The sequence below is a fragment of the Crotalus tigris genome, unplaced genomic scaffold (assembly GCF_016545835.1).
Source record: "Crotalus tigris isolate CLP2741 ecotype Arizona unplaced genomic scaffold, ASM1654583v1 scf7180000024292.1016931, whole genome shotgun sequence".
NCBI lineage: Eukaryota > Metazoa > Chordata > Lepidosauria > Squamata > Viperidae > Crotalus > Crotalus tigris.
This window is the reverse complement of record NW_024100465.1, coordinates 129,882-157,609: the sequence shown is the minus strand read 5'-3', so window position 1 is coordinate 157,609 and position 27,728 is coordinate 129,882. Positions and strand designations below refer to the sequence as shown.

The 27,728-nt window shown below is 40.3% G+C and overlaps 1 protein-coding gene across 16 annotated transcripts in view; it reads right to left on the bottom strand.

Moving 5' to 3' along the window:
• KIAA1217 (KIAA1217 ortholog) overlaps positions 1 to 27,728 on the bottom strand; it is a 250,943-nt gene that overhangs the window by 142,051 nt on the left and 81,164 nt on the right. The window lies entirely within an intron of this gene.

Here is a 27,728-nt window from a genome sequence, read left to right as displayed (position 1 = left end):
AGAAAATCCAGCTGAACAATGGCCTAAATCCCTCTCCCCTCCCCAAGTTAAATCTAAAGTCTTTAAATAGGAGGTGGAGTTCTGAATATGATCACAATTTTGCAACTATTGTAGACAGAAGATCTCTCCTTCTCCAGGTCCATGTTCCTTTCTTCTCCCAAGTTCTTGCCTTAGTTCTGGATAAAACCTATATATAAATAAAAATTACCCGTTTTTTTTAGTCACGTAAATTAGAAGTATCTTCAGATTATAGTCCAAAAAATCAAGATGGGGCTGCAATGTGGAAATTGAAGATCCACCTTTTTTATGTGTATATAATCAACTAAAGAAGAGTGGCACTTCAATCCTACTATCATGTTTGCCATCCTGACTTTTTGGAACCTTGCCTGAAGACACTCCTGATCTAATTGCTCCTATCCTACTTCTGTCAGATCGTTAAAGAGCTTGTGCAAGGAGATAAAAACAAGAATAAGGTGTTATGGAATGGCATGACTTCATTAAAAAAAGAGAAAATCATGAAAAAGTGGGCTAACATTCAATATTTGCAATACAGGTAATCTTCAACTTACAATTAGTTACAACTTACAACAGTTACAACAGCTTATGTTAACAAGTTACTTATGATGGGTTCTTACATGTGTGACCACTGAAGCATCCCCAATGTTACTTGATCAAAATTCATGTGTTTGGCAGGGAACATGTATTTATGACAGCTGCAGCATCTTGGAGTCGTGTGATTGGCAATTGAGACTTTCCCAGTTTGTTTCCAACAAAAAAAATCAGTTGGGGAAGCTGAAAGCTGCAACAGAGAAGCTGGACTCCTGAAGATGACAGTCCCTACAGGAAGGAGCCTAGAATTACCCTGCCTAGTCAATTTTACTGAATGGGCAGAAATCAATGACAGTAGACGAGTCCCATAAATACCTAGGCCTGGAGCTAGGTAAGTACCGTATTTTCTGGTGTATAAGACGCCTTTCTAAACCCTGAAAATCTTTTCAAAAGTCGGGGGTCGTCTTATACGTAGGAATATACGGGTAGCTGTTCTCTGAATTTAAAACCAATCTGCCCTCTAGTGACCAGCCCTATTTTTTTTTTTACAGAAATAAGCACTAACAGGACAAAGCTTTCTAGCAGCAAAGGAATGGAGCTCCTATTGTGCTCATCTATAAACAGAAATTCAATATTGTACTGTATTTTCTGGCGTATAAGACGACTTTCTAAACCCTGAAAATCTTCTCAAAAGTTGGGGGTCTTCTTATACGCCGGAATATACGATACTTAATAAGTATGCCAGTGTTTTTTAAACAACTAAGTTTTATCACAGACATAATCCAAGTTAAAGCCAAAAAGTTACTTTCCAGCTGACTTCAGAGAAGCAGAAATTGTAATCAAACTGGGAGCCAAATCCTCAATCTCATATCATGCATTAACAGAGCAATTATATAAATGTTTACTTAAAACTAATCCCACTGAAATTGATGGGTGTTATTACAAGAATACTTAGGACTTCCAATGATAACCAAAGAGTTACTTAGTCATCTTTTGCTCAACAGATTAATTATTAATATTGAATCCTATATGTTCAATAATAAACCAGAGACATATTTTACTCATCCTCCACAAAAATAAAGCTGCTATTGATTAATGTTCAATTTAAAAAGTTCTTAATTCCACAGCACCTTCTAGAAAAAATCATAGAGTTGAAAGCATCCAAAAAAAGCATCCCAGAAATAAAAAGTGAACCTAATGAAAAAAAAATTGCCCATATTTATATATGAAGAAAATGCAGCTAGTCCTGACTTACAACTATAATTAAGGCTGGAATTCTGGTCATAAATCATTGTGGTCATAAGCCGAGGCACCATATGACCAGATCCAACTTTTTGATCATTTTATGGCAATTGTTAAGCGAATCTCACTTAACAAATCCACTCTCTCAAATGGGCATTTTTTGTCATTAAATAACTGGTTATAAGTCGAGGACTACTTGTATTGACTCTAAAAAGCTTGAGGTGAGAACAGTGAACATTTGGAAGAAAATGAATATTTCCTACAGATTAGGATTTTGTTCCCTTTTTATGAAAAAAAACCCCCAATCTTTCTTATAATACACTATGGTAGAGAAGATATGAAATTGGCTAATTTTTCTAATTTTTCAGTTAATAGCAAAAGTAGCATTTTGCATATTACACAAAACCATTCAGCAAATATTTGCCTAAATTTATAATAAGCAAGTATGCATTCGAAAATAAATCCTGCCTTTTAAAATGTTAACAATCCTTTAGGAGATCTTATTGCTAAAAATAACCATTCAGATTTGGCAGAACTTTGTAAACAAAGTATCTAGGACCCCTAAAGGAAATTTTGTTATTTGAAGAAGTAGACATTTTTGATAACCATTTCCTACATTTTTTTTGTATTTGTTGCCTTGGATCTATATTTAACCTTCTACAGGATGAATCTGTTTGTTATGTAAACCTATGTAAAATAAGAGTTCTGCATCATGCGTTTGCATCATACTTTATGGCTTGTTACTTGTGACCAGACCATTGCAGTTGCCTCATCACACTTAGTTAAATGTATAAAAAGAATGTTAGAGTAAAAATAATGTCTTCTTTGAGTTGAACTTGGATTTAGAGGAGATGTTGATAGCAAACAGAAATGCTGGGACAACAAGGGCCTTTTGCTTCCCATCTCCCTTATGGATTTATAGATTGGACAGTGAAAGTCTTTGAAAAGATTTCACATTTCTTCTAGTAGTTCAAATTTTGGCTTATTATCTCTCTGTATTACCTTTCCTGCCCCATTGTCAAGAGAGACAGAGGACTGCTACAGTTGGAAAAACACAATAACAGTTTGCTTTCACCAAGTTCTCTATTTTCTATTGTTTATCTCCCCCAAATAATTATCCTTCTCCTCTGTGGCGTGGGGAAAATTATTTCATAGCTCGGAAAATGATTTCTCATAAGCTGATTATGACTGATTAGAATTAAGAAACATGCAGAGATAAGCTGCATCAGAACCAAATTCATTAAAAAAATGAGTAGCAAATGTTTTGAAAATGAAAGGGAAAGGAGTAACAAGAATCAAAGAAGCTGTCAAAATTCAGGAGCATTTCTGGCTGTGGCATTTTCCCATTCAATGGCCTGATTAATCAAAAGATGAAGCAATACTGTGAGAAAGATCAGAAATGGCGAGTATGAACTTTCTGACATAAGGCGACTGTCAAATAGCAAAATGTACTATTCCTTTTGCCTCATCTAACTGCTTCCAATCTTCCACAGCTTTATTTCACCTCTTCTTATTGGACATTATTGTGACCTCTGTTGGATAAATATCTTTCTTCTTTTCTCCCCAGCACAAAGTTAAAACAATAAGCATCTAAGCAAAAAGGTAAGTCAGAAAGTAACTCAAATTACTTATAAAGATACATATATTCCTGAGGTGCATTAATTTTATCTGAGGTGCAAGAACAGTTCTATGATCACTTCAGTATTTTTTTCTAAGCCTATGGGAGAGGGATGTAAAGTCAACTGTTTGGTGTTTCCAACTGAGGGCACGATTTCTTCTTTTGAAGTAATAGAGCCAGAGAAGTGGTGATAGTTGATCCAAATAAACAAACCAATTTTGCCTTTATTCTTCATTTTATTTCTCTAGTTTCAGTATTTTCACATTTTGATTCCACATTTCTACAAATCCATATACATGGACATTATGGACTTTAATGCGAGTTAAATTTACATTACATAAATCAGTTTGATCTAATTTTGTCTAGTTCTTCCTATTGGTTCTGGCCCATTTTGAAGATTGGCCCTGGGGAAGTTACTGAAAAATCATCTGCCTAAAAAAAGAGTAAACATCTGTAGTTCTTCATGTGATTCTACTTTCCCTTCAAGTTATAGACTGACCCTTCAAGTTAAGTCACTGTGGAAAGTGTCCAATATGGACTCTTTTTGCATAACAGGGTAACACTTTTACATTTGAAAATGATTAATGTGGATCATCCATGGAAAAGATATTAAATGGTCTTCCTTTCCACTTTAAGCCTTAGACCTGAATTTCATACCCATTCCAGCAAAAACCTAAGGCTCACTTGTGAAAATGCTCTTAACAGACACTCCGATGCACAAAATGCAATTAAACTTGCTAATTCAACTACCTTGCTTTGAACACAGGTAGTAGTTCAGGGGATATGTTATATACAAATGTTCATTTTTTAAAAAAGTATTGTCTTTCTATCACTTCGCACTCCCCCCCCTCTCTTTTAAACCAAGTTTTCTCTGACACCATTTTAGAATCAAAGTTGAGAGCAATGCTGCATGATAGATAACATAGCAAAACCACTTCTGGAGCCACTGAGGATGGGGGAATATAACTATTTTGTACCAATCATCCAAATGACTAGGCTTACATGCCTAGCTTATTATTGAGACTTTCATGGGAATCATCTCCTCTTTCAACAAGTGCCTGTCATCTACTCATCAACTCCCTCAGTGACATAAGTTAACAACAGCTTTTTTACACTATATACATATACTAGTATATACTTGCTTAGAGGATAAAGGAGACAGACAGGAATTTGTTCATATATTCTAGCTATCTCTAGAACATTAATGAAACAAAATTAAACGAAATCTGCTATTTGCAAAAATAACACCCTTGACTGCACACTAACTGACAATTTTGGACAAATTCTAGGTTACATTAAGCTTATGTTCAAAACAATCCTATTAGAAGTAAACTCCATTATGTTTCAGATTGAGTTATGTGATGGATGTATTCCAGAGGAGCAGGAGACAAGTGAGTTCAGATAGTTTGTGTGAGAGAAAGAGGGTGAAGAGAGCTCCTCCTTAATAGTTCCCAGAGTACAGATTCTCTCTATGAGTGAGGAACAACAAGGAGATCTGCTTGGAAAAATCACAACAAGTCTTTCTTCGCTTTTGGAGCCTGTCATTAGTCTGGCCAAACTAAAGCAAACTACCAGCCAGCATATATAGGTAGTCCTTGACTTATAACCATTTGTTTAGTGACTATTCAAAATTACGGCAACAGTGAAAAAAAAATAACATATGGCCATTTTTCACACTTACGACTGTTGCAGCATCCCGGTGGTCACATTACCAAAATTTAGATATTTGGCATGTATTTATGATGGTTGCAGTGTTCTGGGATCATGTGATTGCCTTTTGCAACCTTCTGACAAGTCAATGGGGAAATCAGATTCACTTAATAACCATGTTACTAACTTAACTGCAGCAATTTATTTAATAACTGTGGCAAGAAAGATCACATAACATGGGGCAAAACTCATGTAACAACTGTCTTGCTTAGCAATGGAAATTTTCTGCACAATTGTGGTCGTAAGTCGAGGATTACCTGTATTCTGGGAACTATTATGGAGGCACCCATCTTCATCCTCTTTTTCTCACACAAACTATCCGAACTGAGTTGTCTCCTGCTCCTCTGGAACACACTCCCTCCCTCCTGGGAATCTGGACTACATTTCATCACAAGTTCCTTCAAATGTACACAGAATTGCACCCTTTTGTTCCCATAGATTTTAGTAACTCAAATTATCTGTTTTATGAAACTATGGTTCCTTTAGTTCTGATTATTGCCTGATGCACATACAATGCTGAAAATTTTAAAGTTGTAATGGATGATTAAACAAAAAAAAAATCATATGGATCAATGTTAGTATAAATTAAATTTAGGTAAACTAAATAAGGCTATTTAATTTATAGGCAATTTAGCCTATATCTCAATATTAATATACATTAGTTAGAAATTCAGTTTTAAAAACCCAAATACGTAAATAAAAACTTTCCAAATCTGAGAAGTTTACAAGAAATATTCATTCATATATAACTCATATAAGGAAAATATAAACAGCAACAACAGCTTCAAAAGAAGGAATTTGAGGAGCTCCCTACATCAGTAGCCAAACTTGGGTTTAAAACTGAAAGAAGTTGCAGCATATAAAATTGTTTTCAATTTACAAAGTTGCTAGGATTTCTGCCTGATGATAATAATTTGCTTTAACGATGGGGTATTTGGGAAGTTAAGCTAATTGCTTTGAAAACAGTTGCATTTAGGGAAACCTTTTATTTTAAGTTCTTGTATTTTTGTTACTTTATCTCCTTTTTTCTCTTCAGGGTGGAAATAATCTAGAAAGTATGTATTTCTTGACATAGGGCACCTCCAAGCAAGGATTTTGCACTAGTTCAAAATCATTTAAAGAGATATGTGATCAAATAACTCTGGCCCCATTTACACTAGGCCTGGATGAAGCCTGAGGAAAGCTCAAGCAGAAAATGTTAGACTTTGATTAGATAATCCATGCCCCATTGGGTCATTGTTTCAGCGATGTTTCTTTACCTAAACAGAGAAACAGAATGAGCAAGAATGGGCAAAAAAATAAGAAGCAGGAGGGCCTTTGAACTTCCTGCCAGCTTCCCCACTGTGTTTCCTTGTGGGAATCTGATAGGAAACATTGGAAAACTTCTCTACCTTCCCTTCCCAGCAGGCAAGTAAGTGGCTGCCTTTAGATAGGGGAGGGAATGAGGGATCACAAGACTAGCTGAAAAACTGTTTTAGAGTGTTGAAAATGAAGATCATGTGATTGTAGCAGCAGCCAGTAGCACTGAAGCAGCCATAACTTCCTCAAATTTCATTCCCTCAGGAATCATGGATCCTGGAGTTTGGACACATTCTGTAAATTAGCCCATTTGAGGTACATTGGTTCAAAAATGGTTGCCCTATGGCAGGGGTAGGCAACCTTGGCTCTTTTGTGACTCGTGGACCTCAACTCCCAGAATTCCTGAGCCAGCATGGACCTTAACTCCCAGAATTCCTGAGCCAGCATGGCTGGCTCAGGAATTCTGGGAGTTGATGTCCACGAGTCATAAAAGAACCAAGGTTGCCTACCCCTGCCTATGACATACTATTTCGCCCAGTTGCAAGTCACGACTATGTGAGTTTTAGTAGTATAAAGATTTACAAAGGGATAGAACTAACATTTCTTCTCTCTACCATAATTAGTTGACCTTTTACAGTTCCCTAATAATAATCCCATCTCACTGATATATAAACTATTTAGCCTGCTCTCATATAGCAATCATGTATTAACCAATATCAGAAGTCGGTGGAATTATAGCTAAGTTTTATAACTATGCATGCCAATTAGAAGTTTTTGAATCTGATTGTTTCCCCAGGTGTATCTAATGCAGACAGGAATAAGCTCTTACTGAATGCCGTGTAATTTTTTTAAAAAAAACTTTTGTGTCTATGGCAAGTCTCAGTCATCCAGGTCATGATTGTCCCAAAGATGCTTTTTTAAAAGGCAACTGGACTTTTTTTTCTTGAAATGTTTCGCTTCTCATCTAAGAAGCATCTTCAGTTCTGACTAAATGTTGGGGAATGGAAATATTTAAATCCTTCTATTCCCCAGCATTCAGTCAGAACTGAGGATGCTTCGTGGATGAGAAGGGAAACATCTTCAGGAAAAAACAATCTTAAGTTGCCTTTTGGGAAAAAAAACACCTTTGGGTTAACTTTCGTGTGTTTGGTCTATGACTCTATATTTCGATAAGCTGAATAAACTAAACACAGCTAGTACAGAGTCTGGTCCCATCAATCTCAAATCTGCTGCAATTCATCTAACTGGAACAAAGCATGTTTTCCAGGCAATAATGTGGCTCTGTGGAATTTGTGGGCATGGCCTGTTATTTTGGATGGAGTCTCCCAGACTCTCTCCCCTCTGTTAATATGCTGTCTTCAAAGGCTTTTAAATGGAGAGAAGAAATGATAGAAAAACAACTTGGATGCTTGCAAATGACCTCCCTTTGTACACTTTTCTGTCAGGACAACATGGAAAGCGGAGTTATTAGCAAAGTTATTTTCTTTCCTCTTCTCATGGATTCTCCCTGTCTAATACTACCTTGCAATAATCCTGTGATAAATAACCAGAACATGTGATAAACTGAGTATTTCTTTTGGTCCTCTTATCAGCCCTCATTCACCTTTGTCTGAATGTGTTGAAACACTTCATGTGAATCCTACCTCTGCTTCCAACAATATTTAAATGCACCATTTAATTTTTATTTTATGAACAGGTTGAACTGGGGGTGGTCAAAAAGCCTTCCTTGGAATGTTTAGATAAGCCCACATTTAATGATTCAAGCTGTGGGGATTAGTGTGGTATAATTTTCTTATAATACTGTAATAATAATATCTGCAAGAAATACCATTTACCTGTAAGCAAAAATTGATCAGACCACAAAATAGCCAAAGTAATAGAAAATGAAGAAGGAGCTCTGAGACTTTAGAATTCGAACAAACAGGCACCTGACACACAACAGTCCAGACTTAATAACTGTTCATAAGAAAGACAAAATGGATGGTGGACATGGCAGAACCTGGAGAAAGCAGAATGAACTGGAGAAAATCACAAAATACAAAGACCCGCAAATAAAATGACTATGGAAAAAGAAACCAAAGATAGTATCAGTAGTGATAGGCACCTTGGGTGCAATCCAAAACATCTGGAGCACCACTTGAACACCATCATCAATTGCAAAAGGCAGCTTTACTTAGAACAGTTTTCATTCTATAATGATACCTTTAACACCACCAACATCTCCCTATCCCAAGTCCTTGTGAAAGGACTCAGTAGGTGGATAAAAATGTCTACACATCTGGCTGACAATGCAACCAACCAGTAAGTATTGCTTGCATCCAATGTGATATGTTGTATATAAGGGATCTATTCCTCCTTGAAATTGATTAGAATGAATCCATTATGAATATGTACAGCCATTTGTCCATTGCTGCATATTCTCAAATATTGATCCCCCAATCTTGTATTGCTGACAACATTTCTCTTTCCCAATATTATGCCAGATTGATTCTTATCACTAGCAGCATACATCTTAATAAACTGTGTTGCTTTTCATCGGTAGTCTCGGTGGTCATATGTAATAAAATTTTCAATTTCAATTTTATTTTCATATTTTTGGGATGTTTTGGTGTATTTCTTTCAAACAGTTTTGGCTCTTTTTTGCATATGTTAAAATGGAGAAGGAGGAGGGTATTGAGATCAACCATCCACTTTATCCCAAGAACAATAGCATTCTAATGGAAAATTGAGCATAGAGGGTAGGAGACTGATCTATGGACCCTCAATAAAACTCAAGGGTTAAGAGTAATTCCAATGAAAACCGAAACATGCTCACACCTGTATACATATATTCAAAACCATCATAATATACAAAAACAGCCATATGATTTCACACATTCGTGTTCTCACTGAATTCATTCTAAATCCTGGACTGTTTGTTGACATCACCTGTAGTAGCAGAAGTGGCAATCATAAAAGGCAGAGGAAGGTTGGATCCTAGCTGGGAATATGGGGAACCTTGTGGGAGAGCAAGTGATAGGCCACAAAGATAACAAGATGGAGATGAACCAGTGGCTAGGGAGCGAAGGGGGAAAAAAAGAAGAGAAAAGCAGGAACAAGAGAATGAAAAGAACAAGGGGGAAAAGTGGCATGATGGTCAAATATGGAAAAGAAAGAAGAAAGATGGAGACAAAGCTCCTCTGAGCAACTGCCAATGTTTTAAAAATTAAAGCAGAATCCTGGATATTTTAGCTCTTTTTGCCTTTTATCTAAGTATAAAAACCATACCCAGATCAAATATCACCAAACATATAGTAACTCCCTATGTAATATGGTTCCTTTCTTCTAACAGAATGACAAGAGTTCTATTAAACTATACCCAGTTTGGTGGACTCAAGACACAAAAGAGCTAACAGCAACGCAGATTTCTAGACAACATACACATAAGCACTCACATACCCACTACTCCTCACTCTTCCCCACTATTGCTACTCCTCCTACTGCTACTCAGCTACAAGTACTACTACAAGCAGTACTTGTGAGTACGGCTAGAGAAAAAGCATCCCTTTCTAGTTGCTTTAGGTTGCTTTACTTCCACACACAAATTCACACCATCTTCTCCCCCTCCCCACATCTCATAGCAAAACTTTTGTAGTCAGTCTTGCTGTGCTGACTGGGGAGATGGCTTAAAGAGAAGGGAAGAAAGTAATACAGGTGCTGGCAATTTTTGGACAGCTTGCTCTCTCACACTGAACAGTGCAGTTCTGAACCTGTCTATACAGAATTAAATTTTATTGCTTTCAACAGAACCTGTATGGATTTGCTTGGTTTTATCTAAGTAATACTATGTTTTAAACAGACTATTTCTGTTAGTCACTATAAAATGGATTCAACACACAATAAAGCTATAATGGCTCAATTTAAAAAATAAACTAGAAAAGTTGTAATCATTAGCTATGCCAATACCAAAAAGGCAGTGATCTAGGTACTAGCCAATGCCTCAGAAAAAGTCTTTTAATTCAAAGGTGCTAACAAAAAGGCTGTTTTTAAAAATATTTATTTATTTACCAAATGTATATGGCTTCCCTTAACATAAGAGCGCTTTTGGACAGGGTATAGCAAAACAATAAACAATACACTTAAATAATCTTGTTCGAGAAGGGAATTACAGGCAGAACTATGTATACTAAATATGATTACTGAGTCAAGTTCTCATAGATGAGGCATTCTTTTCATTAGCAAGATACAAACCCATGCCATTCAATTACAGTGGGAAAATATGTAACTCATAAGAGTACCATATTTTTGCAAATACTGGTAACTATTCACAAAATCTATAACAACAGCGATATAATGAGATTCTTGCCTAGGGGTATAAAACACAGACCATGGGACAATGATGGGAAACTCACATATTTACTGTTCAAAGTCCTAACTGTACAGCAAAATTCATGCATACATGAGAAATGGACAGGATGTGATTGTCTCTTTGTACAAAATAGAAATATCATACATTCTTGCTATTCTTCATTTTTGACCTAAATTTCTAAGGAGCTTTTGTTGCATGACAATGCAAATGTGTTACCTACAGTAGTTCCTTCTTGTTTTAGAATAGCCTAATTTTTATCTCTGTTCTGAATGCCTCTGGTAAAAAAATTCTGCAAGTTAATGGAAGCTAACTACTCACCATATAACTTCAGAGCTGTTTTTTCCCCTCCCTTTTATATCCTACAATGCACATTTCTTACCTGTGTAAGCAGAATAAATCAATTAAAATTGTCAGTTTTCATCAAGGCAGATGCTTCACTGGAATATCTGGAGCAGAACAACCTTTAATCGTGTTACAGTGGAGGTGAAGATATGTCATCACAAATACTAGCCAAAGAGTTGTCACAGTCTTTACATTTTTAGCCCAGAAGGGAATAGAAATTAGGTAACTAGGAAGTTTTCATAGACATGCCCAAAGTGTCTACAGAAATATCATCTATAACAATGGTTCTCAACCTTTTTAATGCCGCGACCCCCAACCGGTCGTAAGTCAAGGACTACTCAACTGGTGCAGCAGCGTTTGCAGACTGGGACTTTTGGCGGGCTCAGCAGGGCAGAGACAGCCTGGAAAATTCCTATTGGCTTTTGAAAGCCAATAGAATTAGACTCTATTCAAGAGAGTCTATTCTATTGGCTTTCAAAAGCCAATAGAATAAAAGGGAGTAGCACAGCTAAGGAAAAGGGGGGAAAATGGTAGACTGCATTGTTTGGTGACCCCTGTGAAATGGTCGTTCGACCCCAAATGGGGTCCAGACCCACTGGTTGAGAACCACTGATCTATAACAACAAATGGTGAAATTGGATGATGATCATGTCTAAACAACAAAAGAGGCGGTTAATTTATGATACAACTAGCATAATTCTGAAAATTCCCTCCATATCATTACAAAATGGGTTCAGGTATGAAAAGTCCACTTGTTTACACCAGGTAATCTTCTTGCAGATTTCCTATTGATGTTAACATTGGGGTTCTATAATAGTACTTAATAGGTTTGTTTGGTCATTGGCAAGAAAATATATACAAAATAAGGCAATGTATGTATGTATCCCAGTTGCAATGTATGGCTGTGAAAGTTGGACCATAAGAAAGGCTGAGCACAAAAGAATTGAGCCCTTTGAACTATGGTGCTGGAGAAGACTCCTGCGAGTCCCTTGGACTGCAAGGCGTTCAAACCGGTCGGTCCTAGAAGAGATCAACCCCGACTGCTCTTTAGAAGGCCAGATCCTGAAGTTGAAACTCAAGTACTTTGGCCACCTAATGAGAAGGAAGGACTTACTGGAGAAGAGCCTAATGCTGGGAAAGATTGAGGGCAATAGAAGAATGGGATGACAGAGAATGAGGTGATTGGATGGAGTCACTGAAGCAGTAGGTGTGAGCTTAAATGGACTCCAGAAGATGGTAGAGGACAGGAAGATCTGGAGGAACATTATCCATGGGGTCACAATCGGTCAGACACGATTTCACAACTAACAACAAAGGCACATATTAAATATTCGTTTTCCTGAGAGACGGCTTCTTCCAAGCAGTTGTAATCTATATCTTATTCATGTGTGTGTGTGTGTGTGTGTGTGGTGGAGGGAGGGAGGAGAAAGAGAGAAAAATGTTGAGAACATACCAGGTTTTGCCCTCCAGGGAAATACTTTTCTGGGAGTCTTAAGCAATAAATAATCTCTCTTTGTGTTAAAACAATATTCACTGAAGTTCAGAATAAGAGCATCTGCAATGTGGAATGCTCCCTGGGGTCTCTCACTGAGAACAAAATGCTTACGTTTATGAGCCTTATTACAGGGAGTTTCCCATTTATAATAACTTGCTGCACCTTAGGAATCTTCTATCTGGGAGCAATTGTCATTAGAGGTTAAAGTATTGAAAACACTGAGATATTTGCAAAGCAAAGCTGGTTGATATTTTAACTTCTGCAAAAAATTTGTTAAGGGATTTAGGATTCCTGTTGGATGTCAGATAATATATAAATATATGGTGATTATCATTATCTATAATCATTAATTCTTCTTAGTTTCGTGTAAAATGAAGAATACCTTCCACTGAATTCTCGCAAGAAAGCACAAGATTGAGCAACTGAAGTAGGTTTTAAAAGCTTCTGAATATTTGGTACCTGTAATGTAATGTTATGCATTTTCATCTCTCTGGGAAGTGGTATCATGAGCCCGGGTTGAACCATGACTTATAGTACTTGAAGGTCAATCTCTCTCTCTCTCCTCTCTCAATTTCTCCCCCCCCCATGTGAATACAGGCAATTGTTCTGTGTGGTATCAGTAGACCATGAGGTGATCCCTCACTGAAGAGACCAATCTGGACTTCCAAAGTGACTGTCATAAAGAGCTAGGTCTTCGGAAAAGTTTTGGGCATGTGGAAGTTCCCAAGGAAGGTGCTGTGGGTATGTTGATCGGAGTGATGCAATACTTTTAATCATAAATTTTATTTTCTGGAAGCTGCTCAGAACCTTTGGGAATTAGTGGCAGCAAACTCAAGTATGTATGTACAGGTAGTCCTCGACTTACTATCTTTTGTTTAATGACCCTTTGATGTTACAGTGGCACTGAAAAAAATAACTCATGATCATTTTTCACTCTTATGACCAATGCAGTAGTCCCATGGTCCCATGATCAAACTTGGATACTTGGCAGCTGGTTCATGTTTATGATGCTTGTAATATTCTGAGGGTCATGTGATCATTTTACCACTTTTTGACAAGCTAATAGATTCACTTTATAACTACGTTACTAACTTAACAACATAGTGATTCACTTAGCAACAACAGCAGGCAATGTTGTGAAAAGGGGTAAACTCACTTAACAACAACATAAATTTTGGTATCAGTTTTGATCAAAAAGTGAAGACTACCTCTATATAAAAAGCAAGCAAGCAAATAAGTGGTCATTGCTGAACTTGATGGGAGCAAATTCCAAAGAATGCATTGTTTTAGCCTAGGACAGAAATGGACCACACTATGGGTTAAAGGTGTTCCATGATACAACGCAGATAATGATACCGTACATTTAATTTGTTAGGCCTGAATGGCAGGTTTGCCCTGACACAGAAGAAATCATTTATTCTAAAATCCATTAAAAAGCAATAATAGTTGGGTAGATTGATTATGAAAATAGAAAGAAAATCTATATGTAATACTTTTATTGGGATCAAGTAAAGTAACACAAAAAAGTGTACAATTTTGATTCTTTATTAGGAAAAATCAGGATGTAAGGGACCATCACCCATATTCCAAAACCTGGACAAAAATAATGCATACAAGTAAAGAGATTTTCTTTCAAGTGATATATTTAGCATCACTTGCAATTTGGCCCTCAGGTATCCTATAATGCTGTGGGATCTAAAAATATCACAAGTATTTCATTCATCCAATCATCCATAAACAAGATATCTGCCATCATGTGCCAACAGTGTCCTCCTGCTGATTGCAGAGCAGAAACATGCAATTGTCTACACAAGGGACTACATGGATATGAGTTTGACATCAAAAAGGGCAACATTAAAAAAAACAGTGGGAGAATATTTCAATTCTCCCTGCACCCCATGACATTTTGCTATTAGCTTCAGAGACCCCAGACTTCAAAAGAAAACTACAGTATGAAATTGTATGCATTAACACATTCCCACTGGGATTCATTTCCACAGTAGGTGTTCAATTAGGTTAGCATAGCTGCAAAGATCACATTATACCATGACTGCTACTATGAGGGAAGGTCCTGCTGCTCTTATCATGTATTCTTTTAGCCTCAACACAGAAATATTAAAAATATTTCCACCACTCTTTCCACTGAATGATCTTCAACACCCTTGTAATGGGGGCTTGCTTAACAAACCATGGTTAAGAATTCTAGCTTTCCAAATTATACGGCTTCAATGAAGGATCCTACCCTACCTCTGGTTGCTATGCTTGTTGTTGATATTAAGTAGGGTTCTTTGTCCCCCCCCCCCTAATGTATAGAGAAGAAAGCCAAATTCCTAACAGTTTCTCATGACACTTATAACTTCATTTTCATAGTATTCTGGCTATGGTCAAAAAGAACAGGTAGCTCAAACTTTGTCGTATTATTTCCACAAATAAGTAAATAAATGTCAGGGCTAAAACACAAGTTAGCAATGAACGTTGCCAAGACAGCTACAAATGCCATATTTTTTTAAGAAAAAAAAAATACATGCATCAAATCTCAAGAGAACACCAAAGATGGCAGAGTGGGAAAAATAAATTCTAAAGAACTAGTATTTGTATAATTCCAACAAAAGATTTTAGTGAGAGCTAAATAGGTTTAACTCGGGCTTGTTGTTGCAAGAACAGTTTTTCTATAAACATATGTATACCTGCATGGGGTACTTAAATACCCCTGTTAAAAAGCCACTTGCAGTTTGATCCAGGCCATACAGTGGTATATCTTAAAGAAATTTTAAGAAATTATACAAATACTAGTTAAGATATTTGTAACTAAACAAAGAACTAAACGATTGACATCTGATGGTAATGATACTGCATCTGTTAATGAAATAATGTAGTACAGACATATAGAACAATTCTATGTGTATTTATTTAGATGTTACTCCTAGGAGTTATTTCCTGTTAATGGAGGTGCATCTTTCCTGCACAACCATATGCACATCTAAAGACCCAGATAATTAAATAAATGTTTGTCCCATTAAGGTGTATCCCTTTGTTTTCTAGCCTAGGAAAATGTCCTAGTACATAGGCATACCGTATATGCCGGCGTATTAGGCGACCCGGCGTATAAGACGACCCCCATCTTTATCGCTGAGCCGCATTCCTAGAACGTCGTCTTATACACCGGAAACTAAACCGGTATTTCCGGCGTATAAGACGGCGTATAAGATGACCCCCGTCTTTGGCGCCGAATTTAGCGCTTCCGGAAGTCGTCTTATACGCCGGCATATACTGTATATATCATTACTTATTAATACCTAGGGTCTTCACTTGTCAATTATTTTAAAAGACTGTGAGTTTTTAAAACAACTTATCTGCTATTAAATGAGAATCCTCCATCTATGCTTTAAAAAGCTTGCAATTTTTGCAGATCAAGTGTTTTTCAGGACTCAACAGCAGAGTTAGGAATTTACTCCTAGTTTTGCTCTTTTTTCTCTCTAGGCAACCAGCAGCACTAAATCGAATCAAATTATTGGCTTGTTCTCACAACTTCCTAAAACAAGCCACTGTAATTTATAAAACAGTTTATAAACAAAAACCCAACCAATTTTTGGTTTATTGAATAAAGTGTGGTTGTGTAACCATGGCTTAACATGTTTTAAAGTAGCTGACATGTGATGCAATTGCCAAAATTCTTATAAGAACTGGTGCATAGGTACAGATTTTAAAGTACAAATAGTTATCAACAGTTAAACTTCCAGCTTTGCTGATTTTTCACTTTTCCTGTCTATAGGTCCTCATTACAGATTTTCACTAGGAAAATGTCTTAGGCTTGTCTACTCTTCAATTCAAATATATTGAGAATCCTGTTAGTCATTTCAAGTACTGTTTGTTCAACAATTCAGTCCTGAACTACAAATATTCTCTTCTATCGATAAGGACTATTTGGCCCGATTATTAAATAGCAGAGTATTTTATTTTAACTCTATTATTAACTGAGATGGAGGAGAGCTAAGATGTAGAGAGCTCCTCCAGAAAAGTATTTCTCATTTTTAATCTGGTGTTTTAAATGCTCTGGTTTCCAATAGGGCAGCAGAGGATTTAAATGCTTTAAAGCCTCTAAAACCTCTAGTGCCCTATTGGAAGCGTCAACATTTAGAAAGAGCTGAGAAAACTCCAGGACATTAATAACTGTCACAAGGAAAGAGAGGAAAGAGAAATCATACACAAGCCATATCCAGTTGAAAGTGGATATACCTAATGATCAGACCTGGAAGAGTTCCTACTCCTTCAAGTCTCCCGGTTAGATATTATGCTTTAGAGTGGATTTACAAAAGTCAACAGTTTATAGATCTTTCTTCCTCAATGGAAGAGAGAATCCCCTCCGAACACACAGCTGTAATCACACAGCTGCAATCTGATCCACAGCTGTACAGTTATTACAAGATGAGGGTGTGACTACTAACCTGATAAACTTAAAGAATAGAAATGTAACTGACTTTTTAACCAGACAAAGCCCGCTGCCAGAGCAAACAGTTCCCTCTATCTTTGATGTCCATGGTTAAAACCAAAGCAAACTCATTAAAAGAGGTAAAACATATTGAGAACAAGTCAAATAACAATCCTGCTACAGCACAGATGTGTATAAAACAGTGGTTCTCAACCTTTTAAATGCCGTGACCCCCCAACCGGTCGTAAGTCGAGGACTACCCAACCAGTCGTAAGTTGAGGACTACCCAACCGGTCGTAAGTCGAGGACTTTCCCTGCCCGGGAGCACTGCACATGCGTGGTGCCGCCCCCTGCGCCGGCCGAGGCGTAGCTGGCAAGTGGCAGAGACGGTGCAGGCCGACCACTGGCTGGGCCACCAGCTGGTCCAGCCCAAGGGAGGTAAGGCACCCGCCAGGCCCCACGCACACCAGCAACCCTCCCTGCGCCCGCTGTCCTGCCACCTCCCACCCCTGGCCTTCTTTTACTTACATTTTTAGTAGTTGCTCAGCAGGGAGGGGTGGAAACTTCCAGACAGCTCGCCTTCGCTGCAGACAACTTGCAGCACCGTTTGCAGAATGGGACTTTTGGCGGGCTCAGCAGGGCAGAGACAGCCTGGAAAATTCCTATTGGCTTTTGAAAGCCAATAGAATTAGAATCTATTCAAGAGAGTCTATTCTATTGGCTTTCAAAAGCCAATAGAATAAAAGGGAGTAGCACAGCTAAGGAAAAGGGGGAAAAATGGCAGACTGCATTGTTGGTGACCCCCGTGAAATGGTCATTTGACCCCAAATAGGGTCGCGACCCACAGGTTGAGAACCACTGGTATAAAACGTATCATGAAAGCAGCCAGCAGGGAAAAGCAATGGCCAACTTTACCTATACAACAAGGAAAAGAGAGAGCATTGATTAGAGAGAACTGACCACTCTCACTGGAAAGGGTAAGAAATAAGTCTCCAATGGGAGACTTAACCAAGGAAGACAAATATTCAAATCACCAATACTATCTACAGCCTATACAAAGTACCTTGCAAATATTAAATAATAGAGCAAACAGAGGACTATGAGAAACAAAAAGAGTAATTATCTTTAAGCCAATTACTGCTTTACATTATTTACAAATTATTTACAGCAGACTGAGTGGCTTCCATCTAGCAAAGACTTAGAGCGAATTTTACTTACCTTTAGGCAACACAGAACTTCCATATGTTATTTAAAATGAAGCGTCTTTGAATAAAAAAAAAAAAAGAGCCGAGGTGGTGCAGTAGTTAGAGTGCAGTACTGCAGGCCACTTTAGCTGACTGTGTTCAGCAGGTCAGCGGTTCAAATCTCACTAGCTCAAGGTTGACTCAGCCTTCCATCCTTCCGGGGTAGGTAAAATGAGGACCCAGATTGTTGGGGGCAATGTAAATATATATATACATTGCTTACTGGTGTACACTGCTTAGAGAGTGCTTGCACTTAAAGCGGTATATAAGTCTCATAAATAAATAAATAAATAAATGAATAAATAAATAAATAAATAATACATTTGCAATCTTCTGCTCAGAGTAACTCAGTCTACTCCTGGTCCCGAGAGTAGACCTTAGAAAATAAATGTGAGCATCTGACTTTAGATAATTTCAAGGACATTTCTGCCCTCGAAAGATGACTGCCCAGGCAAAAAGTCTGCTCCACTTAGAGCAAGAGAGTGCACAGATGACCTTCTGGGGGGGGGGAACCAATTAACTCTTTTAGCTCCCTGCCAGATTCAGAACAAGCTGATAGTATTAAAAGACTGGACGACTTAGAGAAACTCTAGTAGCAATATGTAGTCAGACCTCAAATTGATTTGCTTTTATCAACTATCATTGTCATCATTTTGAGACAAGGCATGGTGGCACCCTCCTCTAACTTATGGAATTCAGATATGCAGGTCATCAACACAGAGTCTCCTGGAGTAGACCCACATTCCTCTAGTCCAGTGGTTCTCAACCTTTTTAATGCCGCGACCCCCAACCGGTCGTAAGTCGAGGACTACTCAACTGGTGCAGCACCGTTTGCAGAATGGGACTTTTGGCAGGCTCAGCAGGGCAGAGACAGCCTGGACAATTCCTATTGCTTTTGAAAGCCAATAGAATTAGACTCTATTCAAGAGAGTCTATTCTATTGGCTTTCAAAAGCCAATAGAATAAAAGGGAGTAGCACAGCTAAGGAAAAGGGGAAAAATATGGTGGACTGCGTTGTTTGGCGACTCCCGTGAAATGGTTGTTCGACCCCAAATGGGGACCCGACCCACAGGTTGAGAACCACTGCTCTAGTCAGCTCCTTTTTGAAATAGCACTAAGTCCAGAAACTTCAAAGAATAAAGAGCTGGATGCTGCTGATAGACAGGAAGGTTTTCACTGCCTAAAATCACAACCTGAGGCAGGTGACGGGTTATACCAAGAACATGACATGGACATATGCAGCTTAACATATCCAATAACTGTCACATGCTCCAGCATTCCATGCAAACCTCTGCTACAGGAATCACAGAAGATACAATAAAGGCAGTCCCTGAGGCAGGAAGAACATCATCACCCAAGGCGGATCCAATTTCTCTGTCAAACTATATTGACATGAAACAACAACTAACTGATGTTCACCATGTTAAGTGCAAACCACCACAAAAGTTACCTGACTCCATACAGCATGGGAATGTTAAAGGTAGGTCAAGTTACAACCAGTGTGTCTTCCTAGATACTGAAGGAATTTTGAACTTAATCTCATATCTAGAATGACCACATGAGTCATATCATTCATTCACAGATCTCAATTCATTGCCATTCACTGCCTCTGACAACAAACAAGGAATTTCTACATGGGAATCACTATCCTTGCTCTCTTGGAACATTGTTGGATGGGAAGCCAAAAAATATAGGCTTGCCTTTATAAACTACATCTCTCAATTCAACATCCTTATGTTCCAAGAGACATGGTGAACAAATGATCTCTTATTCCTCTCAGAAGTTCCTGGCATTGGACCAGGGAAACATTGTGCTGGTCTGAGCATCTATAAAAATGTATTTAAATGTCAATAAACTTATCTTACTTGATGTGCCACTTAATCATCAAGAGCAGCTGTGAGTGAATGAGTGAGTGAGTGAGTGAGTGAATCTGTTGAAGCTGCTCAGGGCACTGCCAATGTGAAAGTATTTCTACATTTTATCTTTCCAGCAAAAACTGGATTGCAACAGAGACTGCCCCAGTGATGTTGGTGGTCTTGCAGGAATTTGACTGTATATTTCCTGACTTCCAGTTCCAGGCCATTCTAGTTGTTGATTATGAAGTGCAAATAGCAAGGATGCAGAAATGATATAGCACCAAGCCAGATTTCCTTTTTTCTCCAAATGCAAATATTCAAATTAATCCATTTATCTGTCTATTTGGGATTGGCTGGGTCCAATATAAGAAGATGCAAGCTATAATTCTGTTCTTATGTATCTCCTATTATTCAGAATACCGCTTATATTTTAAAATGTATTTCAGAGATTATTCAACTAAATTCCATAAGATTATAACCTCAGCAATGAACCCAATGTGATTTCAGTTCTGAAGAATGTACTGTTCATTTAATTTCTATTAGTTGCAGCAATTGATGCAATGGCACTTAATTCATCAAATTCATCCCTGGAGATGAATTTGAAGTTGATTTTGAGTTTATTTTTATAGGTTTTTCCCCTCTTCTGATCAAGAATACTGTCTTCAGATTAACAAAATCCAAAGCATATGTTAGCTGCCAACAGGTTTTTCTGTAAGAACACAGTGACCACAGATCATGCTAAGAATGTATCACATTCACTGCTGATTTGAAAGTTGTTCATTATAACATAGAAAATCATTCAATCTGTTCCATCCTTTCCCAACCAACACAGCGAAGGCTGTTTATCATCCAAAGTGTCTGGAGAATTCCATTTTGGAAAAGGGTTGTCTTCTTTATGACAGAAGACTTAAGGGTCCAATCTAACAAAATCCTTAGTGTGTTCCATTTTGCTTTTTGAGAAGCTGAAGAAATATAAATGCAGTGTATAATGACAAGTAATATCTGCTACATATCTGATATGCAATTAGAGGTTGCATTGAATTTTTAAAAGCTTTTACTTAATTATAACCATTCAAGATGGCAAAGTTTTATGCTGTGAAAGAACTCCTATGGTTGTACAGTGACAGTTTTGCCTTAGGTCAAAGCAGGATGCAAATATGGTATACAATTCATCTGCTTTTCAACTAAGATGCTTACAAACCAGAGTTCCCACCACTTTTAGCCATATATGCTCTCATCTTATGTCACAGCTATAACTTCGCGTGCATGAAGTAATAAACTGGAAGTGTCTACTAAGCCAGAGGCAAATCAGGCTTGCTTGGCATAGAGCAGTGGTTCTCAACCTTTTTTTTGTAGCGACCCCGGTCATAAGGGCACGGCGCGCATGTGTGGCACCACCCCCATGCGTGGCGTGTGCATGCGCAGCGACGCCCCATGCACGCTGGCGCCCCATGCGCGCTGGTGCTCCATGCGCGGCGATGTCCCCATGCGTGACGATGCCCCCCCACATGCCGCACATGCGTGGTGCCGCCCCATGCGCGGCGCGTATGCGCAGTGTTGTCCCATGCACAGCACGCATGCGTGACGTGGCGCATATGCACGGTGCCGCCAGCTGGCAAAAAAATGGCAGATCCCATTGTTTGGCGACCCCCGTGAAATGGTCATTCGACCCCAAATGGGGTCGTGACCCACAGGTTGAGAACCGCTGGCATAGAGGATTTCTCAAACTGATGGGAACAGAACTGACCAGCCTAATTGAAAACAACCTGTCCCTTTAGTGTCTTACTACAGATCCAATATTTGGTGGGATGTACATGCTGACAAAAGTATGTATCTCTCAGACTCTACAGCTGCAAGATTATAATTGCTATAAATTATGAAAACTGAAATTTAATGCATCTGGAAAATTGGGAGAAGGCAGGGCAGATTTCAAGTTTGATACAAGGGCAATTCGGAAATAAACCTCCATTTGGTTATCAATGATAGACACTCACAGACACAGAACTTTTAGAAAACTACAACATTACATTATTTTTCGACATAATCACCATTCAAATTGAGGCACCTGTCGTAACGTCTTACAAGGTTTGAAATTCCTTAGTAATAGTCACTTGGCATCAAATCTGGGCTAAGGGGGGGGGGAGTGATCAAAAATATCGCTGTTAACAAGAAACCAATTTCATGTTTCTTAGGTTTACTGAATACTGCGGTACTATGAACATGTGCAGGCAGAGCCTCTGTAAATATATTAATATAGAAACTATTCTATCTGCCCACAAAGTCACTATCACAATATGTAAAATAAAAGGAAATACAAAAGGAGTATTGGTCTTACCTGAATGCCTTTTCTCAGCATGACGATGGAGAATCCACCAATGGGTTTTCTTCGTCTTCTGCCATTAGACTAGTCATCCAATTTTGCTCTGCCTCTCCTCCTGGGACCTCCCTTCCCCAATCTCGACGAGGCGAAAGCTATTTGGCTATGCTTTCTTGTGTTGACTCCATCCTCTCCCCTCACAGGACCTGACTGGCCTCAAGGGTGGGAGTGGATTCTCCATCATCATGCTGAGAAAAGGCGTTCAGGTAAGACCAATGCCCCTTTTCCAGCATGACGAGTGAAGAATCCACCAATGGGACATACCAAAGCCTCACTGTCCTTGTGGGTGGGATGCCATCTGGGCCTGTGTCCCACTCTCTGATACTGCGCACTGGAGTACCCTCCTGCCAAAGGAGGCCTCCGCAGATGTGAATCTGTCTAATTTGTAGTGTCTTATAAAAGGGGAAGGCAACGTCCACGTCGCCGCTCTACATATTTCCTCAATTGAAGCCTGAGTTGCCCATGATGCTGAGGTTGCAGCACTGCATGTGAAATGTGCAGTGATTCATCTGGGAACCATCAAGGACTGTCTCCTGTATGCCTCCACTATACACCTTCTAATCCATCTACCGATTGTGGATGCAGTGACCCTCCGACCTCTTGTGTGAGAATGGAAGGAGACAAACAGTGCTTCCAATTTATGGAAGGGTGGCGTTTGCTTGATGTAATGCTTTAAAACTCTGTGAACATCTAAGGTGTGCCACTTGCGCTCCAGTTCATGGGACGGTTCGGGGCAAAAGTTTGGTAGCACCACCTCCTGTGTTCTGTGGAATAGGGAATTGACCTTTGGAACAAAAGAGGAGTCCAAACGTAACACCACCCTGTCCATGTGGAAGGTACAAAGGTCCTCCCTCACTGGCAGGGCTGCTAGTTCTGAGATGCGTCTTGCTGAGGTAACAGTGACTAACAAGGCGACCTTAAGGGTCAGGTACTATAGGTCACAGGTCCGGACAGGCTCAAATGGAGGTAAGGTGATGGCCTGTAGGACCTTAGGTAGATCCCAGAAAGGGTATCTGTGTACCACAGGTGGCCTACTGTTAGATGCGCCTTTTACAAAGGATCGCACCACTGGGTGTCTGGCTAGAGTTTCGGAGTTGCTGTAGGTAAGAATGGTTGATAGGGCGGCCACCTGTCTATGAATTGTGTTGGGTGCTAACCCCCTATCTGCTAGGTAGTCTAAGATATCTGGGATAGAGAAGTTGCATGGGTCTAGTTGTTGCCTGTTCCACCAATTGCAATAATTTTTCCAAGTTGAATCATAGATCGTATTAGTCGTAGGCCTTCTAGAGGCCTGAATAGTTTTAATGACTCTTTGTGAGAAGTTGTCTCTCTCTAGGAGATTCCACTCAAGTGCCAGGCGGTCAATTGGAGCCACTGTGGGTCTGGATGTAGCAGGGACCCCTGGTTGAGGGAGATTTGGTCGTGGGGAATCCTCCACGGTGGAGATGTAGATAGGTTTACAAGATCGGCAAACCATGGCTGTCTTGGCCAGTACGATGAGTATCACCTCTGCTTGTTCCTACAATATTTTCCTGATGGTTGCTTGTATCAGAGGAAGAGGTAGGAATGCATACAATAGTCCTTTTGGCCAGTGGCCTCGTAGTGCATCCGCTCTCTGCTCCTGGTGTCGGAAAATGAGAGAAGAATCTCGGAAACTGAGTATTCTTTGGACTGGCAAACAGGTCCAACACTGGATGTCCAAATCTCTCTGCTGCCTTTCTGAAGAGAGCAGGGTGCAGGCTCCACTCTGAGTGGTCTATCGTTGTCCTGCTCAGGAAGTCTGCCTGGGGATTGGCTTCTCCTGAGATGTGCTCAGCCTTGATGGAGGCTAGGTGGTTTTCTGCCCAGTTTCCCAGCGCTTGTGCTTTGGTCATGAGGGCCCTGGATCGCATGCCTCCTTGTTGGTTGACATGCACTTTGGCCGCCATGTTGTCCATGAGTATTAGCACATGACGATGCGTCACTGCGCTGCGGAAGTGACAGAGAGCCAGGTGTATGGCTCTGAGTTCTAGCCAGTTTATATTGTGCTTTAGGTCTTTCTTTGACCATTGACCCTATGCTAGCTGTGATTGCAGGTGTGCTCCCCAGCTGAATAAACTGGCATCTGTTGTAAGGGTGACTTGGTTGGCTTCCCTGAACAAGTGCCCCATTGCTGGGGAGGACCACCACTGGAGCAACCTCAGGACCTTTGGTGGCACCTTCACTCTTTGGTTTGAGGAGCCTATCCCACTCTTTGAAATAGAAGTAGGAACCACTGGAGCTCTCTGGAGTGTAGCCTTGCCCAAGGTACGATTGCGAGGCATGACACCATCTTTCCTAGTAACTGTGAGAGTGTAGCCAGCATTGAGGATCGCTTCCTTCAGATGAGCCTGACCAGGGTTTGAATGCTGCACTGACGGTCCTGAGAGAGATGGATTGTGCATTTTTGTGTGTCTATGGCTGCTCCCAGATGAAGAAGACAGTTTGAGGGAACGGTCTGACTCTTTTGAAAATTTACTGAAGGGTTTTCAGAGTCAGTGTCAGGTCTGACTGTGCTGTCTGGACCGACAAGGATTGGATGAGAATATCATCCAGATAGTATTGGATGCACACCGGAATTGTTCTCAAGTGCACAGCGATTGTTGCCAATACCTTTGTGAACACCCTGGGAGCTGAAGAAAGTCCAAAAGGTAGGGCCCTGTATTGGAAGTGTTGACCCGTGTGGTAGAACCTGAGAAGCCTCCAGTGGTCCGGAAGTATGGGAATGTGAAGGTAGGCCTCCGTCAGATCTATGCACATCAGAAGGTCCCCCTTCCTGATGCTTGCTAAAATTGAGTGAAGGATTTGCATTTTGAATTTTCTGTACTCCAAGTGTCTGTTCAGACTCTTTAGATCTAGTATTGCTCTCCACCCCACCCCCCGAACTCTTTGGGACTATGAATAGGATGGAATAGAATCTTTGCCCCCACTGATCTCTTTCTACCGGTTCTATAGCCTGAATGTCCAGGAGGTGTTGGATGGCCTCCTTGGTGAGGTTCTTCTTGATCAGATCCTTTGGAAATGGGCAAGGTGTTGAGAGGAATTTTAGAGATAGGCCGAATCTGATGGTATTTATGACCCAGAGGTCCGTGGCGGTGGCTTGCCATTTGTCAGCAAAAAGGGCTAGCCGGCCACCAATGTGGGGGGCCGGGCCGTCACTTGAGTCTGCGGTAGGGCCCCCCCCGGCTCCTCGAAAGTGCCGCCTTGCTTGGACCTGTTCTCTGAACCTATCCCTGTTATTGTTTTTCTCACCTTGACGGTCCAATCTGGGCTGATAGGGATGGGAAAAGGCCCCCTGATCCGTGCCTGCATCAGGTCAGAAGGACGGTCTGTGGGAATAGGAGGGAGCTCTCCTCGCTGTCCTCTTTGTCAGGTGGGCCAGGATCTTGCGTTTGTCCTTATTTTCAATTAGATAAGGGTCAAGCGCCTCGCCAAAGGGCCGGCCACCCTTATAGGGTGCCGCCGCTAAATACCACTTAGCCTTCATGTCTGCTCTCCAATGCTTGAGCCACAGCAATCTGCGTGCACCAGTATTGTACGCTATTGCTCTGGCAGAGAAATTGGTTGCGTGTAAGGAGGAATCCAACATGAGCTCTGCTGCCGCCAATAACCTTCTTAAATTCTGGTGAGTTTTCTCCTCTACTGGGAGAATACTCAACTAGAGTTGGCGCAGCCAAAGAAGAGATGTCCTGGCGAAAAAGGACGTAGTGATGCCTGCCTTGATTGCTCACACTGAGGCCTGCGGAAGATGAGGTCCATCTTCTTGTCTTCTGATTTCAGGGCCTCCGCTGCATCCCTAGGTATCGGGGGTGGAGAAAAGAGGGTTGCAGTGGGTTCATCTATTGTTGGCACTTCTATTATCTCTGATAGTGCTGGATCTATGTTGAACATTTTCTTGTCTGCCCCCCCCCATTGGGAGGAAGGAATCCGGTGCCCCCATGTTGTTCTGAACAGAATCAAAGAAGATTCTGTGGGCAGGCAACAAAGTGTTGGGTATAGGTGGGCTGTGAAAACACTCCGTTGTTTGTGACCTTACTAATTGAGGGATTGGTGGAGATTCCTTTCTGTGGAATTGGGGGCCTCTCGATATTTGCAGTGCTGCTGGCCTTATGTAGCAACGTCTTGAATAAGGACAGATTAAACATGCCTACAAATGGAGGCGGATCTGGAGATATATCCTCTTCATTGGACAGTCTCTGATCCGTCAGCTCATGGTCCTCCGCAGGAGACCTCCTGCCTCTGGAGGACCTAGAGGAGGAAATAGAGTCTTGGTACACAGAGGCCTCCTCTTGAGAAAAGCGGGAGCTGCCCCTAGAGGTCACAGACCTTGTTCTGGAACAATGGTGTCTTGAGGAGGCCATGGCCTGTGCGACAGCCTGAGATATCAGGGATTGAAGGTGTTCTGAAGACATTGCTCCATGATTATCTGAGCGATGGGTGCCTGCTTCTGAACCCAGATCTCTCTCTCACTTAGGGGAGAGCCGTTCCCCTGTTCCATATCGGCCTCTGTTTCCAGAGGTTCCTGGCTGGGCTTCCTTGTGCCAAAAATTTCCTCCTCCCTGTAATTGGGTGGCTCTAATTCATCTTCTGTGGAGTTTTGCTTCCTTTTGGCTCGGGAGAATTGTCTCTCTAGAGCCTGGTGACATCACTTAGCCTTCCTATCTGCTGCTTTGGAAGGCCTTTTGGCCAATATTGCCTTGGCCTTGATCTTCCCAGCTACCTCCTACTTGGATGATTTCTGTCTTTTACGAGCAGGGGGGCTGGTGGTGGCAGGTTCCTGCGCTATTTGAACTGTGCTGGTATCTGCCATTCTTAACTGGAATGATTTACAATTCCAATCTGGTTCAGGGTAATTGTGAGCTGATCTATGTCTTGTGCTCTTCAATTATTACTATTATTATTGATATTATTATTTTATTTATTTTTTATTTTTATTATTTTTATTATTATTATTCCTATGTGGCTAGGAAGAAGGACTGAGCTTGGGTGGAGTTGAGGTTGTTATTGGGCCGAACTCAATCTCTCTCGTGCCTCCCTCAGCTGGATTTCCTGGAGGCTGCCCAAGAAAAAAACAACTGCGCGTGTATTCGGTGGAATATGGTCAGTGTGAGCTGCAAGGAATCCGTGGAGCTGCAGGGAAACTCTGGGAGGGAGCTGCGGAGTCTAAAAGCCTTCCGCCGACCAGCTAATCCCCGGCTTCA